We start from the raw sequence: 17903 nt of genomic DNA, 5'->3' as shown, positions 1-17903 counted from the left end.
CATGATAGCAAAACGAGGAAAAATGGGGAAGCCCCCCAATATTGTGTCAGTCGACTTGATCCCCGCTTAACTTTGTTTAAAATGAAAGGAATATCATGGGTTACGGAAGAAAGTCATTTGTCCCTGTTTACGTTTTTAACAATGGTTAAATAAATGATGGCAATATTAATAATGAGGCCGTTTCTCAAATTGCACTTCTAAGACATGATGTCATTGAGGGGGACTTCAACCAGGCCAGCCTAATGAAGACTCGAACAAAGGGATGTGACCCGCGAAACCAGAGGAGCCAACACACTGGACCCAGCCACCCCACAACAGCACTTCGGCAAGTCTGGTCACCTGGCTGGACTTCTCCTCCCGGCGTTACAAGCAGAGACAGAGGACCTCAGCATCAGTGGTGAAAACGGTGAAAGTATGGCCCAGGGAGGTGGAGGAGCACCCACAGGACTGCTTTTCTCAAACTTCACAATCTCAGGGTAGACTGGACCCTATTCAGGATTCATCCTTAAACCAAAATGAATGTCATCATTTCCTTAGACTGTATTCGATTTCTTGTGTACAATAACTGGACATGTTAATTTCCCAATCAGCTAACTTCCCTCCCTCATACTGAACCTTTTACATCTACATGTGTGGTACATAGTATATGGCACAGAGATGAGAATAGTAGAAATAGAAGCAGGAGTAGCAAATACAGATTTCAGATTTATTGTCAGAGTACAGACATGACATCACATACTTTGCAGATTCTGTTTCCTGCAGACCAGACAGAATTATTGCTTAGTGCAAAAAAAACTGTACACGATGTATGCATGTAAACAGATAAAGAAATGTAAACAAACAATAAAGTGCAAAGTCAGAGTCCTTAAATGAGTCCCTGATTGAGTTTGTTGTTGAGGAGTCTAATGGTGGAGAGGGAGCAGCTGTTCCTGAACCTGGTGGTGCGAGTCTTGTGGCACCGCGACCTCTTTCCTGATGGCAGCAGCGAGAACAGAGTGTGCACTGGGTGGTGGGGATCCTTGATGACTGTTGCTGCTCTCCAACAGCAGCATTCCCTGTAGATGTTCTCGATAGTGGGGAGGGTTTTTTGCCTGTGATGCCCTGGGCTATGTCCTCCACCTTTTGGAGGACTTTACTCTCAAGGGCATTGGTATCCCCATATCAGACCATGATGCAGCCGGCCAGTGCACTTTCCACCACCCCTCTGTAGAAATTTGCCAGGGATTCCATCCAAGTAAAAACACAATGCTGGAGAAACTCAGCAGGTCAAAGATATAGACACATAATCAATATTTCGGTGTTATCACCATATAAACATATAACCGTTTACAGCACGGAAACAGGCCATGTCAGCCCTTCAAGTCCATACCGGTTCACTTGAACAACTCCACTAGCTCCTCCGCAAACTCCTGAGGAAGTAGAGGCTTTCTTCCCGTGCTAAAAACATGCTTTCACACCCAGTGGATCAGGACACACACTGTTTCTTCGTCAGTTAAATCAGCCTGATAGTGAAACCATTTTGGGCTCTGAATCAGCCTTGAGCCCATCCTTTAGCATGTTCCCTGCACTATAACCTCTGGTATCTACTATCCTTGGGTCATTGACTTCAGATGTTCATTTCACTGCTGCAGATGCTGGTTGACCTGCTGAATATTCATTTGATTAATTGGGCTAGATGTTGAGCCCTTAATCAAGGTATGAGCAAAATGTAGGCAGATACCTAAACCTTGCTCATACCTTGATGAAAAGCCCAAAACATTAGCTATGTATCTTTATCTTTACTACATCAAGTATGCTGTGTGGCCTGCTGAGGTTCTCCAGCATTGTGGTTTTACTTCAATCACAGTGTCTGCAGACTTTGTTTTACTCCATCCAAACTTTCTCACTATTGGGAGGGGGGGGGGGTCTAGAATATATACACTTAGAAGGGTTATTGTCCCCTTCCTGTTCCTCATTTCAACCCACAATGACTCAGTAGACTCCACTATTTCCCCCTTTTCTGCTGCCGTGATAATTTCCCTGATTAGTGATGCCACTCCCCCACTTCTTTTACCTCCCTCCCTGATTTTTTTTGAAACATGTAAAGGTTGGCATGCTCAGCAGCCCATTTCTGCCCTGAGACAGCCATGTCTCTGTAATGACCACAACATCATAATTCCACGTTGTGACAGAGTATATAGATATATTGTGGCGGCATGCCACTGGGCAGGCAAACCGGCCCTACTTGTAATCCACGCGGCGGGGCAGCCGGCCAAAATGGCACCGTCAGGGGTTTCCCCTTCTTCTCAGCACTGGGCTCAGAAGCCCGCGCTGGGGAACTATGTGACGCCCAAGTGACGTCGGCGCCCCCCAGTGAGGTTCTCAGCCACACTGAGAATAAGTGAGAATAAAAAACAGTTTTTTTCTGCTCTCTGAGCTCAACCTGTCTGGTTGTGTGTTCTTTCAGTAGGAGTGTAGCTGCCGCTACAATTGGTGATCCCGACTGGTTCAAACGTCTTTGAACCCAACATGAGTGAACCTGGGATCAGTCCTATAGCCATCAAGCTGCTTGACTTCTGGGTTCAGGAGCCAGAGACCTGGTTCAGCCACACGGAGGGTCAGTTTCACCTCCGCCAGATTTCATCTGACAAGACCAAATTCTACCATGTGGTCACCGCCCTGGACCAGGCCAACACCAAACATGTGCTGCACCTCGTTCAGCACCCACCCGCCGAAGACAAATTCGGGACCATCAAGCGAGTACTCACCGGATCCCTCAGACTATCCAGGCATCAGCATGCCACTCGGATACTGCACCTCGATGCCTTGGGGGACAGGTCCCCGAGGGAGCTGATGGACAAGATGGTTGCGCTCATGGGTGATCACACCAACTGCCCACTCTTTGAGCAAATTTTCCTCGACCATCTGCCCGATGACATCCGGCTGTTACTGGCCCAAGAGAGCTTTACTGACCCAAGGAAGGTCGCTCAGAAGGCCCAAGTGCTATTGATCGAGCGATTCCTGGAGGGTTCGGTGGTCCAGCAGGTCACGAGGCACGAGCATGTCCATGCCAAGCCTGCCCCTAGCGCTGCGGTAGAACACCCGGCCCCTGCAGAGGCCACCAAGAGCACCGTGCCCCCTGCAGGGGGACGGCATCTGCTTTGGGCCTCTGCTTCTACCACCAGTGCTGGGAAGCGAAGGCTCGGAAGTGTCGTCAGCCCTGCTCGTTCCAGGGAAACGAGCAGGCCGACCGCTGTTAATGGGTGTGGCAGTGGCCAAGGACACAGCCTCCTCTACCTGCGGGACTCAGTCAGCAGCCGGTGCTTCCTCATCAACACTGGGGCCCAGATCAGCATCATCCCAGCCATGGCCATCAAGTCCAGGAACTGACCTCGAGGACCTCCCCTCCTTGCGGCCAACGCAACTGAGATCCGGACATATGGGAACAAGACAGTCGACTTCCAGATCGGCCGGCAAAATTTCTCGTGGAGGTTCGCCATCTCATCCCTTTCAACCACCATCCTGGGTGCCGACTTCCTCCTCACCCACGGCCTCCTGGTGGACATTCGAGGTAGGTGCCTGGTAGACGCCCAGACTTTCCAGGCCGTTTGCCTAGACGCCTCCCACACAGAGCAGCCACAGATGACCACGATCAGCACACCCAGAGACGAGTTCCAGCAAATCTTGGATGAGTTCCCAGCCCTCCTCAGGCCACAGATCTCTGCTGCCTCACCGTGCCATGGGGTGTTCCATCACATCCCCATCCAGGGTCCACTGGTTCACGCCAAGGCATGCCAGCTCCCGCCTGATAAGCTCCAGGTAGCAAAGGAAGAGTTTTCACATCTGCTGGAGCTGGGGATCATTCGGCACTCCAACAGCCCGTGGGCCTCGCTGCTCCACCTGGTCCCGAAAGCCTCCGGCAGCTGGTGCCCCTGCGGAGACTATCGATGACTCAATGAGGTGACAGTTCCTGACTGTTACCCCATCCCTCACATCCAGGACTTTACAGCCAACCTGCATAGTGTGAGGGTTTTCTCCAAAGTTGACTTGGTGCACGGGTATCACCAAATCCTGGTGCACCCTGAGGACATACCCAAGACGGCCAACATCACCCCCTCCGGCTTGTTTGAATTCCTTCGCATGCCGTTCTGGCTCAAGAATGCCTCTCAGACCATCCAGCACCTCATGGACTCAGTGGGCAGGGACCTGGATTTCGTCTTCATTTACTTGGACGACATCCTCGTTGCCAGCAGGGATCGGGCGCAACACAAGGCCCACCTACGTGCCCTCTTCTCCTGGCTGGCCAACGTCGACCTCACCATCAACCCACCCAAGAGCCAGTTCGAAAAAGAGTCCATGCAGTTCCTGGGGCATACCATCACAGCCAAAAGAGCCATGCCCGCCGCTACGAAGGTCACCGCTATCAAGGAATTCCCACGCCCAGACAACCTCAAGGGGCTGCACGAGTTCGCGGATATGGTCAACTTCTATAACCGATTCATCCCAGGAGCCGTGCGCATCATGCAGCTCCTATTCGCCCTCATCACAGCCAAGCACAAAATGCTCACCTGGACCCCAGAGGCCTTGCAATGCATTCGAGGCCACCAAGGACACCCTCACGAAGGCTACCATGCTCGCCACCCATACATCGACTTCATATAGTACTCTCCATTGATGCCTCTGCCACAGCTGTCAGCACCGTCCTGGAGCAGCAGGTGAATGGACATTGGAAGCCACTGGCATTCTTCAGCCGGCTTCTCCACCCACCAGAGCGCAAGTATAGCACCTTCAACCATGAGTTACTGGGCATGTATCTGGTGGTGCGGCATTTCCGCTACTTTATGGAGGGGAGGACTTTTACCATCTTCACTGACCATAAATCCCTCACTCAGGCACTCGAGATGGCAAAGGATCTCTGGTCAGCCCACCAGCAGCATCACCTCTCCTTCATGTCGGAGTTTACCACCGACATTCAGCACAAGGCGGGGAAGGACAACGTGGTCGCCGATGCACTCTCACAACTGGCCATCTGGGCGCTGACACCCGGCCTCAACTTCAACCATGTCCGGGAATGGTTCAGCCACATTCATGTGGACATTGTCGGGCCCTTACCAGTTTCCCAGGGCAACCATTACCTGTTCACGGTGGTAGACCGCACCACTCATTGGCTTGAGGTGATCCTGATGCCGGGCACCTCCACGGACTCCTGCTCCCGAGCGCTGTTGCATGGTTGGGTTGCTCGTTTTGGTATTCCTGAGCCATACCATCATGGCCGAAGGAGCCATGCCCGCTGCTACGAAGGTCGCCGCTATCAAGGAGATCCCATGCCCGGACAACCTCACCAGCGATCGGAGAGCCCAGTTCACTACTGTGCTCTGGGCACAGCTCGCCAACAGGTTAGAGATAGAGCTACGCTGCACCATGGCCCATCACCCACAGGCCATGGGCTGGTCGAGCGTCTACACCGCCACCTTAAGTTGGCACTTATGGCCCGACTCACTGGTCTCGACTGGGTGGATGAACTGCCTTGGGTGCTCCTGGGCATCCACTTCAGGCCTAAGGAGGATCTGCAGGCGTCATCAGCTGAGCTTGTCTACGGCGCACCGCTGGCACTGCCCGGTGAGTTCATCAATGCACCTCACAACCCCCAGCAATCACCGCACAAGCTACTTCCCCACCTCCGGGCCCACTTGGACTCCTTCGCAACTCCACTGCCACCCAGACATGGCACACAGCCATCTTACGTCCCCAGCAAGTTGAAGTCAGCAAGGTAAGTTTTTATTCAGCAGGGCCCACCCGTGGCACCTCTGCAGAGACCTTACGAGGGGCCATACAGGGTTGTCCAGCGTTCAGGGTCTATGTTCACGCTGGATATTGGTGGCAGGCGGGAGCTGTTTACTGTGGACAAGCTGAAGCCAACTCACCTCAACCCCACCGAACCAGTGATTGTGGCCCAACCCAAGAAGTGAGGCCGCCCAGCTAAAAAGGACATTGGCGCCGGTTCTGGGGGGGAGGGGGGGGGGCGCGATGTGTGGCCAGCATGCCACTGGGCAGGTTAACCAACCCTGCTTGTAATCCACACGGTGGTGCAGCCGGTCGAAATAGCGTCGTTGGGGAGTTCCCCTTCTTCTCAGCACCGAGCTCAGAAGCCTGCGTGACTACGCGACGCCCGAGTGACGTCGGCGCCCCCCAGCGTGGTCGTCAGCCAGGTCTGGGCTGGGAGTATAAGTTCAGCCCGCAGCCAGCAATAAACTAATTTTTTTCTGCTCACTGAGCTCAACCCGTCTGGTTGTATGTTTTTTCAGTAGCAGTGTAGCTGCCACTACAATATATAGATATGTTTTTGGGAGATAAATTGGGAAAGGTTTGTTAGAGTAAGTCACATACAAACACTTTAAAACAGATCTTATTTTAAAAAAACTGGAGCTCTGCCCCATGGTAGATGTATCGGCTGCACAGCTTTTGCAAGTGCTTTTGAAGAGTGCTCAAGAGACTTCACTAATGGATTGTTGTTTACAAAAGGCAACAGATGAAAGAGCATGTTGGAGCCGCTGCTGTCTGGAAGAGAGCTTGCTGTTGTAAGAGGGTCATGTGGTTTTGCAAGCAGAGAGAGTCAACAGGTTTTTCTCTCCGTGTGTGTGTGTGTGTGTGTGTGTGTGTGTGTGTGTGTGTGTGTGTGTGTGTGTGTGTGTATGTGAAAGAGAGAGAGAGAGAGACAGACAGAGAGAGAGAGAGAGACAGAGAGAGAGAGGGAGACAGAGAGAGAGAGAGACACAGAGAAAGAGACAGAGATCACTTCTACAGTGTTATAGCCAGCAGAAGTAGCTGGGACTGGAACAGGACAAACTGGCAAGCATTTGTAAGATGGCCTGGTCAAATCTCTTGTGGTTCATGCAAGAGGAGAGGACTGGCTGCCTAATGTTTCACTTGGAATAAGAGAAACACAATGGAACTCTGTGGTGACCTGAGTGAAAGAGGTTATCATCTGGAGAACGCTGAAGGGGCAAGTTTCATCAGCAAGACACTGAAGTGGCTGATTAAAAAGGAACAACAAATTTCTCTCTGAAAACCAACAAGAATCTTCCTGAGCGGTAACCATTTACCTTTCAAGCACCAAAGCCTGGTGAACTTTATAAATGTTAAATTCTGTGGACAGTATAAGAATTGACTGCAACCAGTAAACCTGGAGGAATGAGATGTGAGATTGGACAGTGAACCAAGTAACTTTTCTGAACTTACACACACATTACATACACGTGCTCTTAGAATTAGAAGGAGGTTAAGTAAGTCAATAGAGGTAAGTTAAAGTTTCATTCTATTTTCCTGTTTAAATATAATTAAAAGCGACTTTTGTTTATGTTGTCTTGGTGAATATCTATTGCTGCTGGGTTTTGGGGTCCTCTGGGCTCATAACAATGTATTGACTCATTTTCTTCGTTAATTTGCTCTATTCCTAATACTCCTTGCATTAAAGCACACTAATTTCAATATACCCAATTTGGAGTATTTATGTTCCAACCACTGTATGTCCTTCTTCACAGTCTCACTACACATAGAATCCACCATTTCACAAACTGCTCCACAATCTGCTTCCCATTCCCCTGCCAGGCTAATCTAAACCCTCCTCAACAACTCTAGCAAACCTGCCCATGGGATATTGGCCCCTTTCCATTTCTGGTGCCACCCATATTTTGTACATGTCATACCTTCCCCAGATGAGATCTCAATGATCCACAAACCTGAACCCCTTGCCCTGCACCATCTCCTCAGCCAATTACATTCCAGACTCACCATTACCTCATAGAATTGGAACAAGATGCTTTTACTCTTGAATAGAAATTCTCTTGCAATCAGGATAAACATCTGATTTGCTTTCCTAATTGCTTACAGAATTTGCATGTAACCTTATAAAGATTTGTTTACCAGTGACAAACAGGCCCCGATAAATACTAGCAGTTTTCTATCTTTCACAACTGAAATATGTTCTGATTTTCTATTTTTTTCTACTGAAGCGGATGACTTCATATTTCCCAAATTGTATTCCATCCATTATAACCTGACCTACTCACTTGGTTTCTCTAAAGCATGCTGACTCCTCTGTGCATTCTCTTTACAACACACACTGCCTCCCAGCTTTTAATTTGGATGTATTACATTTGGTCCTTCATCTAACTGATCAAATGGGGCCCAGCTAGGGCCCAGGCCACTAATTTCTGCAAAGCCACAATCCCAATCTGAAAATAGCACATTTAGTCCTATTCTGTTTTCTTTATCTTTATACATTCTCACCAAGGTACTACCTCAATATCATTGTTCTTCCTGTATTTAAAAACCCCCATGTGCACCAAAGGGTAAATGATAGTCCACTTGTTAGCCTTTCCCTTTTTGAATCAAACATTTCAACCTGATTTGTCAAACTTTATTTCCCAAATCCATGTTGACTGTGCTCCATTATAATTATTGGATTGTTGTCAATTTTATCATATTTTTTCCACTGATGCTAATTTATTTAAGCCATGCATTCTCCCCAGATATGTTTTCCATGCTTTCCAGGTGTTTTTTGCATTTTTATTTCCATACAGACACAAGATAATTGTTTAATTTCTCAGCCACTTCCTTATTCCCCAAATAATGCTCCTGTATCAGTCCCTTAGGAACCCTCATTAAATTTTACTAATCTTATCTTTATTACATATCTGATGAACTTTTTAACCATCTACTTTTATATTTCTGGTTAAGTTATTCTTCTCTTCTAATGCTCCTTTCCATATCAATATGATAGAACTCCTTCATTACATTCTGTAACTTTTATATTCCTCAGACTTTCAAACTCTTTTCAGACTCTTTGGCAACATTACAAGTGAGCCCTTTGATCTAGACTATTGTTAGCTTCCTTTGTAGCCACAGTTGGACAACTTCTTATGTGGGATATTGGTGTCTAAAGGGACATGCATTTGGTTTGATCTATGGACTGATTTTTTTTTCAAATGTTAGCCCTTGTTTTTCTACTACCATCCCATGGACCCTAAGAGTTGGAAGTAGATTTCAGCCCATCGCGTCTGCTCCGTCATTGAATGATGGCTGTTGTATTCTTCCTCTCAACCCCATTCTCTTGCTTTCCCCCCCAGAACCTTTGACACTCTTATTCATTAAGAGCCCATCAACCTCCATGTAAATAAACACAATGCCATGGCTCCTCTGCTGTCTGGGCCAAGACTTACAACTCTCTGGCTGAAAACATTTCTCATCTTTCTTCTTTTATTCTAAGGTAGTGCCCTGTGGCCCTAGACACTCTTGCTACTGGAAATATCTTCTCAATGTCCACTTTATCTTTCCCTTTCAATATTTGGTATGTTTTGATGAGACCCCCTCCCCTTCATCCTTCTAATCTCCAGCAAGTACAGGCCCAGAACCATCAAATACCCCTCTTATCGCTGGGATCATTTTTTAAACCTCCTTGGAATCCTCTCCAGCATCTACACATCTTTCCTCAGAATATGGGACCTGAAACTACTCACAATACTCCAAATGTGGTCTGACCAAAGCCTTGTAAAGCCTCAGTATTACATCTTTGCTTTAATTTTCTAGTCATCTTGAAATGAAGGCTTGCCTTCTTTCCTATTGACTCAATCTGCAAATTAACCTTTAGGGAATCCTGCACTAGGACTCCCAAGACCCTTTGGATCCCCAATTTCTTGAATTCTCTCCCCATTTAGAAAATAATCTATTTCTTTATCCCTTCTACCAAAGTACATGACCATCCCAATACTATATTCCATCTGCAACATCTTTGCAGATTCTCCCAACCTATCCAAGTCCCTCCGCAGACTCCATGCTTCCTCAATACCACCTGCCCCCTTCACCTAAATTCATATCACCAGAAAACGTGGCCACAAAGCCATCACTTTTGTATTCTAAATCACTTATATACAGTGAGAAAAGTAGTGGACTCAACACCAACCCCTGCGAAACACTATTGGTCACCCTCTCTATTCACTGAAGTAGAAATTATCAATTTCATTCTCTGTTTTTATGAGCTATATTCTGCCCAATATTTCTTCCTTAACTAAAGCTATCCAGATTAAAAGATCTAGCAATTTAGCTTAAGGCAGAATATTTTTTAACACAAAGTGAATACCATTCTTTGGCTTGGCTTCGCGGACGAAGATTTATGGAGGGGGTAAAAAAGTTCACGTCAGCTGCAGGCTCGTTTGTGGCTGACCAGTCCGATGCGGGACAGGCAGACACGATTGCAGCGGTTGCAAGGGAAAATTGGTTGGTTGGGGTTGGGTGTTGGGTTTTTCCTCCTTTGCCTTTTGTCAGTGAGGTGGGCTCTGCGGTCTTCTTCAAAGGAGGCTGCTGCCCGCCAAACTGTGAGGCGCCAAGATGCACGGTTTGAGGCGTTATCAGCCCACTGGCGGTGGTCAACGTGGCAGGCACCAAGAGATTTCTTTAGGCAGTCCTTGTACCTTTTCTTTGGTGCACCTCTGTCACGGTGGCCAGTGGAGAGCTCGCCATATAATACGATCTTGGGAAGGCGATGGTCCTCCATTCTGGAGACGTGACCCATCCAGCGCAGCTGGATCTTCAGCAGCGTGGACTCGATGCTGTCGACCTCTGCCATCTCGAGTACCTCGACGTTAGGGGTGTGAGCGCTCCAATGGATGTTGAGGATGGAGCGGAGACAACGCTGGTGGAAGCGTTCTAGGAGCCGTAGGTGGTGCCGGTAGAGGACCCATGATTCGGAGCCGAACAGGAGTGTGGCATCCCACCCACATCCCACCTTAAGCAATCCCTTACTAATCACAGAGCACCAATAGCTTAGGGATTCCAGGCACAGGGAGAGCAGCAGCGGCCCCGGCCCCGGTCCGGGCGAAGGGTAGACGGCGGCGGCCCCGATCTGGGCAGGAGCAAGGGGGAGACGGCGGCCCCAGTCCGGGCACAGGGAGAGCAGCAGCGGCCCCGGCCCCGGTCCGGGCGAAGGGTAAACGGCGGCGGCCCCGATACGGGCAGGAGCAAGGGGGAGACGGCGGCCCCAGTCCGGGCACAGGGAGAGCAGCAGCGGCCCCGGCCCCGGTCCGGGCGAAGGGTAAACGGCGGCGGCCCCGATACGGGCAGGAGCAAGGGGGAGACGGCGGCCCCAGTCCGGGCACAGGGAGAGCAGCAGCGGCCCCGGCCCCGGTCCGGGCGAAGGGTAGACGGCGGCGGCCCCGATACGGGCAGGAGCAAGGGGGAGGCGGCGGCCCCAGTCCGGGCACAGGGAGAGCAGCAGCGGCCCCGGCCCCGGTCCGGGCGAAGGGTAGACGGCGGCGGCCCCGATACGGGCAGGAGCAAGGGGGAGACGGCGGCCCCGGCCTCGGTCGAGTGAGGCAGGCGGAGGCCCCGGTCCGGACAGGGAGTGGGAGGCGGCGGCCCCAGTCCAGGCACAGGGAGAGCAGCAGCGGCCCCGGCCCCGGTCCGGGCGAAGGGTAGACGGCGGCGGCCCCGATACGGGCAGGAGCAAGGGGGAGACGGCGGCCCCGGCCTCGGTCGAGTGAGGCAGGCGGAGGCCCCGGTCCGGGCAGGGAGTGGGAGGCGGTGGCCCCAGTCCAGGCACAGGGTGAACTGCGGCGGCCTCGGCCCCGGTCCGGGCAGTATGGACCGACCTAGGAGGGGAGGCAGGCCCCTCACCATTACAACAGTGATAAGTCACTGAGAATGTGGGTTAGATACTCTGGAGGAGGTAAACAAGGCCGAGTACTTTATTTTCAATCACAATGTTTATCTGTTCAAAATGAAGACTCGATCTCCAAGCAACCCGATGGCCAATGAAAACACAAGTAGATGCAAATTCTTCGAGATCCGATCTGATCTGAAATTTTTGCAAAAGGACCAGAATAGAAAACTTCCCATGCTACTGAAATATTTCTTTTGATCAAAAACAGAATACACTTATTCAAGAAATTATCATTATGCAGAATCAGAATATATTGTCATGAACAAATCACAAAATTCATTGTTTTGCAGCAGCATCTCAGTGGAAACATTTATATAAAACACCTTACAACAATAAATAAAAATAGTGCAAGAAAAAGACAAAATAAGGTAGTGTCTATGGTTCATTACTTCATCTTGTCTGTGCTGGCACAGCACTGCACAATCTCATGCAAAACCATTAAAGTACACCAGACTTGACCCAAAACCATCGTATGTAATCTGGTCCAGCATTCCTACAAAACTTTTGGTTGCACAGCTTAAACGTATCCACATTTAATCATAAATACAGCTGGTTAATTATTGTACTTTTGCACACAAAACTAGCAGAAGCAACAAAATGGTTTTAGGATTCATGTTTGTGATAAATGTGGTCCCATCTGAATTTGAGAGAATTTGGTTGAGTGTATGCAATTTCCGTAGATTTCCCCACAACCATTGAAAGAGGCCATCGAATGTATATCAGCTCACAGAGCAATCCTTTCCCCCACTAAATTTCCATGTTTTCCCATTCTCCCCACATTCCCATCAAGTCCACCAGCAGGGGCAGTTTAGAGTTGTCAATAAACTGACTAACTTTCATGCTTTTGGGACATTGGAGCCCCAAGAGTTAACATGCAAGCAGCACTGCAAATCAGGATTGAACCCAAGTCACTGGGGCCATACGGCAGCAGCTCTACTAGAGACGCCATTGTGCCACTAGAGTAGAATTTAAGATCAGTAAAAGTGACTGTGTTTGCTTCAGATTTTGGGGTAAGTATTAAGTTTATAATCTGAATATGTCATAATTTTAAGTGAAATAACAAACATGCCATATATTGCAATCTTTTATTTTGGTTCTGATCTTCTTTCTAAGAAGCTGTATCGGAAAAAAAAGTTTCTCTGATCTGTATTTCATCTCTGCTGCTCTTCCTTTTTCAGTGTTAACCCTGTGATTTATCACCAGTTACCATCATGCAACTGCAAAATAAACAACTAGAATGAGTCACAGGAAGAACTGCCAAGCAATAAATATTAGAACAAGTTGTCCAAATAAACCACAATTCCAACATGTAGGTTCCATCTGGTCATTTATATTCATGACAAATTATTTAATTTCTGCAGTTATTACTTGTGCACAGACTGTTGTCCATGTGTAAAGGTGTTGTTCATGTCATTGTCTTAAAGATAAAATAACTGCAGAGATAAAATAACTGCAAATTATATGTCTTAGAAAGAAGATCAGAATCTAAATACAAGATTGCCATGTACTCTGTTGTCTATGTACAAACTCCTTACAGACAGCGCCAGTGACTCATGTTGGAATCCGGTGTTGTCTGTAAGGAGTTTGTACATTTTCCTCCTGTCTGCATGGGTTTCGTCCGGGCGCTCTGGTTTCTTCTTACCCTCCAAAAACGCACAAGGTTTGTAGATTAATTGCGGCAGAAGGGCTTGACTTTCTACTGTATCTATTTTCCGGGCGCTCTGGTTTCTTCTTACCCTCCAAAAATGCACAAGGTTTGTAGGTTAATTGCGGCAGAAGGGCCTGACATTCTACTGTATCTAGTTTTATACATATCTTTGCCAATCAAGGCTGCAATGAACTTCTTAAGGATTCTCTCATGATATGTTTGTTAACATTGATGCAAACCTTATTTAAAAATTTCCCACACCATTTGCTTGCATTTCAGGCTGAAGTTTAATCTTCATAGGGCCTGAGTGTCAGTCCAGAAAAACACCTGTGGGAAGAGGAAATGACAACTGATGAATTGATAAAGGAGAAATCTCATCACCTATTTCTAAATTAAAACACAAAAGTCTGCACATGCCGTGGTTGAAGTAAAAACACAACGCTGGAGAAACTCAGCAGGTCAAACAGTATCTTTTTGTAGCAAAGATAAAAATACATAACCAATGTTTCGGGCTTAAGCCCTTCACCAAGGTATGATTCTAAGCAATCTAATTCTAAACATCTGTAAAGTTGCGAGTCATCTTTCTCTGCATAAATATCAAAGAAAATAATGTCTCCCATTGAAGCAAAAATACAGGCATGCAGGCAAACTACATGGACCAGATTTTCTTCACTGAAGGCAGACAATGAGCCTGGTGAGTTTTTACAACAAAACTCTGACTTGGCAGTCACCATTATTGATCATCTTTCTTTCCATTTGTTGAAAAATTCCCCTGTTTTGTTTTATGAAAATCAAACATGCCTCCAGATACACACAGAGTCTATAAATACAAGGACTATAATTTAGCAGCATTCTATAATCCGGTATGCTACTTTATGTTTCATGTGCCACTTTCTAAAGTGAAGAGTTTTTTTTCTCCTCGAATGGTATTGCTGCCTGGTCAGAATCTAGCCTGGCTCCAACATGTCCTGACCAATTTGCAGTCCATTCTAAAGTCAAAGATTGAAAGTTCTCCTGCAGATCTGGTTCTCCTGTGATCCGAAATGGAAATGGCTTATTTTAATCTGGAAGGAACTTTGTTGGGTCACTGAATCAAGCATTTTATTATCTCCTCCTCCTCCACCACCTACCCCAACCTTACTTACTGTATTTGGTGCTCCTGACACTGCCTCCTCTATATCAGCGCGACTGAGGCAAATGATTTGAAGAGCACCTGCACTCTGCGCTCCCAATTGCATGCCAGTTCATCCCTCTTATTCTCACACCAACCCGACAGTCCTCAGCTTTCTCCGCTGCCTGTGTGAGGCTCAATGCAAATGTGAGGGACAACACCAAAATGCCAGAGATCGAAGAAATCACAGAGGGGGAGCAATAAGAGAAAGATTCACAGAACTCCTGTTGAAGAGAGGAGGAAAACCTCTTCAAAGTTGGGAATGGCTTGAAAATATTTTGGAGTGGAGCAGTAAACTGGAGACACAGAAGAATGCTGGAATCTGGAGACACACAGGAGATGCTGGAATCTAAAGCAAAATACAATGGACACCATTTATTGGCTGTTTGACCACATCCTGACCAAGACTTGCAACCACAGACATCTACATGTCATTCCTCAGCATTGGCCTTCACTGCCATCTTGTCCCATGTGACTTCCAGCTCCATTTCCAGTCCTCCCAGTTAGGCCCCAGACAGGATCTGTAATATGTTGATTCAATTCACTTCTACTCCCAACAGATCTCCCACCATATCTGGCACTCCACCTTCTGGCTCTTTATCTTTCTCTTCCACAGCTCCAGTTGGCAATTTCCTAAATGTGTCATGGACCACATTTCTACTTTGTACAGTCTCGATAAAGGGTTTCAGCTCAAAGCATCAACCATTCTTTTTGCTGCTCAACCCATTGAGTTTCTCCAACAGATTCCAGCATCTGCAGTCTCCCTTGTGCCTCCAGTCATTTCCGAGCATCAGATTTGCTTGTTGATGTTAATTTGCAAAATATATCACGTTGTTTTGATTGTTTTTCTCTCTCTTACTCAAGTCATAACTTTGTTCCTATCTCAGATGTTTCCCTCTCTTGCACCTACTTTCCCTTCAAAGTTTGGCTGAAAGACACTTTATATTGATCAGAGTCTTCTGCACGTTTGCAACTTAGCAGGAGTTTAATTGTGGTGATAATATTATAGTATCATTTAGAGAGGAATTTTCTCACTGATGCTTCGTATTAAACCCTTTCAGTGCTTTGCTGTCTTCGCTGAAACTCGATCCTTTTTATATGGTGAAATAACTGTGCTTAATATCATTTTGTTTCGTAAAACAGTCAAAAGCAATCAAAACCATTATCTGAGACCAGTTCTTATAGTAAACCATGGCATGAAGACTTCTGTGGACAGTAGTCATTGACTTGTCCACACCTGTCTCCCTCCTCAAGAGTGTTTCTGATCGGTTGGACATGCATTTGGGGATTTTTCTTCATTATGATGAGAATTCTTCTGTTATCAGCAGTGGAGGTTTTCCTTGACCTACCAGTCCCTTTGTGATTACTGAGCTCATCAGTACGCTCTTTCTTCTTAAGTTGTTGCAAACTGTTGATTTTGGAAATCCTAAGGTTTGGACAATGTCTCTTACTGTTCTATTCTTGTTTTTTCTGCCTCATAATGGGCTTCTTTGACTTTCATCAACACAACTCTGGTCCTCAAGTTGAAAAATGGCAACTACAGACTCCAAAGGTGATCAAAAGCTCAGAAGCAACGAACACCTGTGAAGTCAAATGTCCCAAACATTTTGGAGCCCTGAAATGAAGGAGCTATGTATAAAAAATGCTGTAATTTCTGCATAGTCAAATCAAAATATATACAAACAACCTCGAATAAAATGTGGAATGTGAACTTTAACTACATGTGAATTGTTTGATTACAAATTAAAAATTGTGGAGAACAGGGGCAAATAAAGGAAAAAGTGTCTTTGTCCCAAACAATATGGAGGGCACAGGATTTCTTGTACATGATACAGATTCACAACTCCCTGGGGAAAGCAGTTCCTCCCCATTTCCATCCAAAATCTACTCCCTGAAAGCTTGATCTTATTGCTCTATTATAACCTCACCTGCCAGCGGAAACAACTTACCTATCTCTATATTGTCCATCCCTTTCATAAATTTATCTGGTTTTTATAAGATCCAATCTCATCCTTCTAAATTCCACCATGTACAGTCCAAGGAGACTCAATCTCTCCTCATAAGCTTACCCAATCATCCACCAACTCAACCTGGTGACCTAGAGGCAGAGGAGCCAGTACATCATGTACATCATGTCTTTGTTAAGGAGACCAGGGATCCTCTCAGAAATAGTGATCACAGTATGATTGAATTTCTCATACAAATAAAGGGCACAAATTCCCCCTCATGTTTCCCCTAAACTTTTCCCCTTTTACTCTCAAGCCACACCCTCTTGTTTGTATCTCCCCCACTCTCAATGGAAAAAGCCTATCTACATTGACACTATCTTTCCCCCTTTTAATTTTGAATACCTCTGTTGAGGAGTCTGATGGTGGTGGGGTAGCAGCTGTTCCTGAACCTAGTGGTGCGAGTCTTGTGGCGCCTAGACCTCTTTCTTGATGGCAGCAGTGAGAACAGAGTGTGTGCTGGGTGGTTTGGATCCTTGATGATTTGTTGCTGCTCTCCGACAGCAGCGTTCCCTGTAGATGTTCTCGATAGTGGGGTTTTTCCCGTGATGTCCTGGGCTGTGTCCGTTACCTTTTGGAGGGATTTACGCTCAAAAGTATTGGTGTCCCCATACCGGACCATGACGCAGTCAGTCAGCACACTTTTCGTGATACTTCTGTAGAAGTTTGCCAAGGTTTTCAATGTCATACGGAACCTTCGTAAACTCCTGAGGAAGTAGAGGCACTGACGTGCTTTCTTCACGATGACACTAGTCTGTTGGGTTCCGGAAAGGTCCTTTGAAATCGTGACTCACAGGAATTTAAATTTGCTCACCCGCTCTACCTCTAATGCCCCAGTGGTCATTGGATTGTACACCTCTGGTTTTCCCCCCTAAAGTCTACAATCAGCTCCTTGGTGTTGGTGGCATTGAGTGTGAGGCTGTTGTTGGTGCACCATTCAGCCAAGTTTTCAATCTCCCTCCTATATGCTGACTCATCGCCCCTTTTTATGTAGCCCACGAATGCAGTATCATATGCAAATTTGTAAAAGGTGTTGTTCATCGTGTATAACTATATTTCAGATGACAGAACTGTCTATGACCATATTTGACATCAGAAACACTTCTTTGCACACAATTCAGGTTCATTCCTCTATTTATAATATTGTACTTCCCATCCTGCACCTTCCATCCCAGAAAGATGTGAAGAGATTACAAAATGGATGGCCAACGATTCACTACAGAGCTGTCGAGGGATTGTGTGATGTAATTCTTATCCCGTGGAAGTGGATTCTAAACTTCAGGAAAGAAAAACTGTGCAAAGCTCCGCTGCTTACCAGATATCAAGAGATACCTCATGAGGTTCAATGATTGGTCGTTGAAATGGGAAACATACCTTGATGTC

At 46.9% G+C, this 17903-nt stretch overlaps 1 protein-coding gene and 1 long non-coding RNA gene across 12 annotated transcripts in view; one reads left to right on the top strand and one right to left on the bottom strand.

Annotated features, from left to right (window-relative positions):
• The window catches only part of LOC138755133 (arf-GAP with SH3 domain, ANK repeat and PH domain-containing protein 1-like), a 479430-nt gene that overhangs the window by 336304 nt on the left and 125223 nt on the right, over nucleotides 1-17903 (bottom strand). For all 11 annotated transcript variants that reach the window (XM_069920508.1, XM_069920497.1, XM_069920511.1 and 8 more), the window contains one exon: nucleotides 13583-13670. The gene's annotated coding sequence lies outside the window, so the exon portion shown is untranslated. The remainder of the gene's footprint in view (nucleotides 1-13582; nucleotides 13671-17903) is intronic.
• Nucleotides 12563-16231, top strand: LOC138755136 (uncharacterized). Its single transcript, XR_011352044.1, has 2 exons — nucleotides 12563-12705; nucleotides 16038-16231. It is a non-coding gene; the product is annotated as an uncharacterized lncRNA (long non-coding RNA).

The sequence above is a fragment of the Narcine bancroftii genome, chromosome 2 (assembly GCF_036971445.1).
Source record: "Narcine bancroftii isolate sNarBan1 chromosome 2, sNarBan1.hap1, whole genome shotgun sequence".
Lineage (NCBI taxonomy): Eukaryota > Metazoa > Chordata > Chondrichthyes > Torpediniformes > Narcinidae > Narcine > Narcine bancroftii.
The sequence above is the reverse complement of the archived record's forward strand: the minus strand, read 5'-3'. Positions and strand labels throughout refer to the sequence as shown.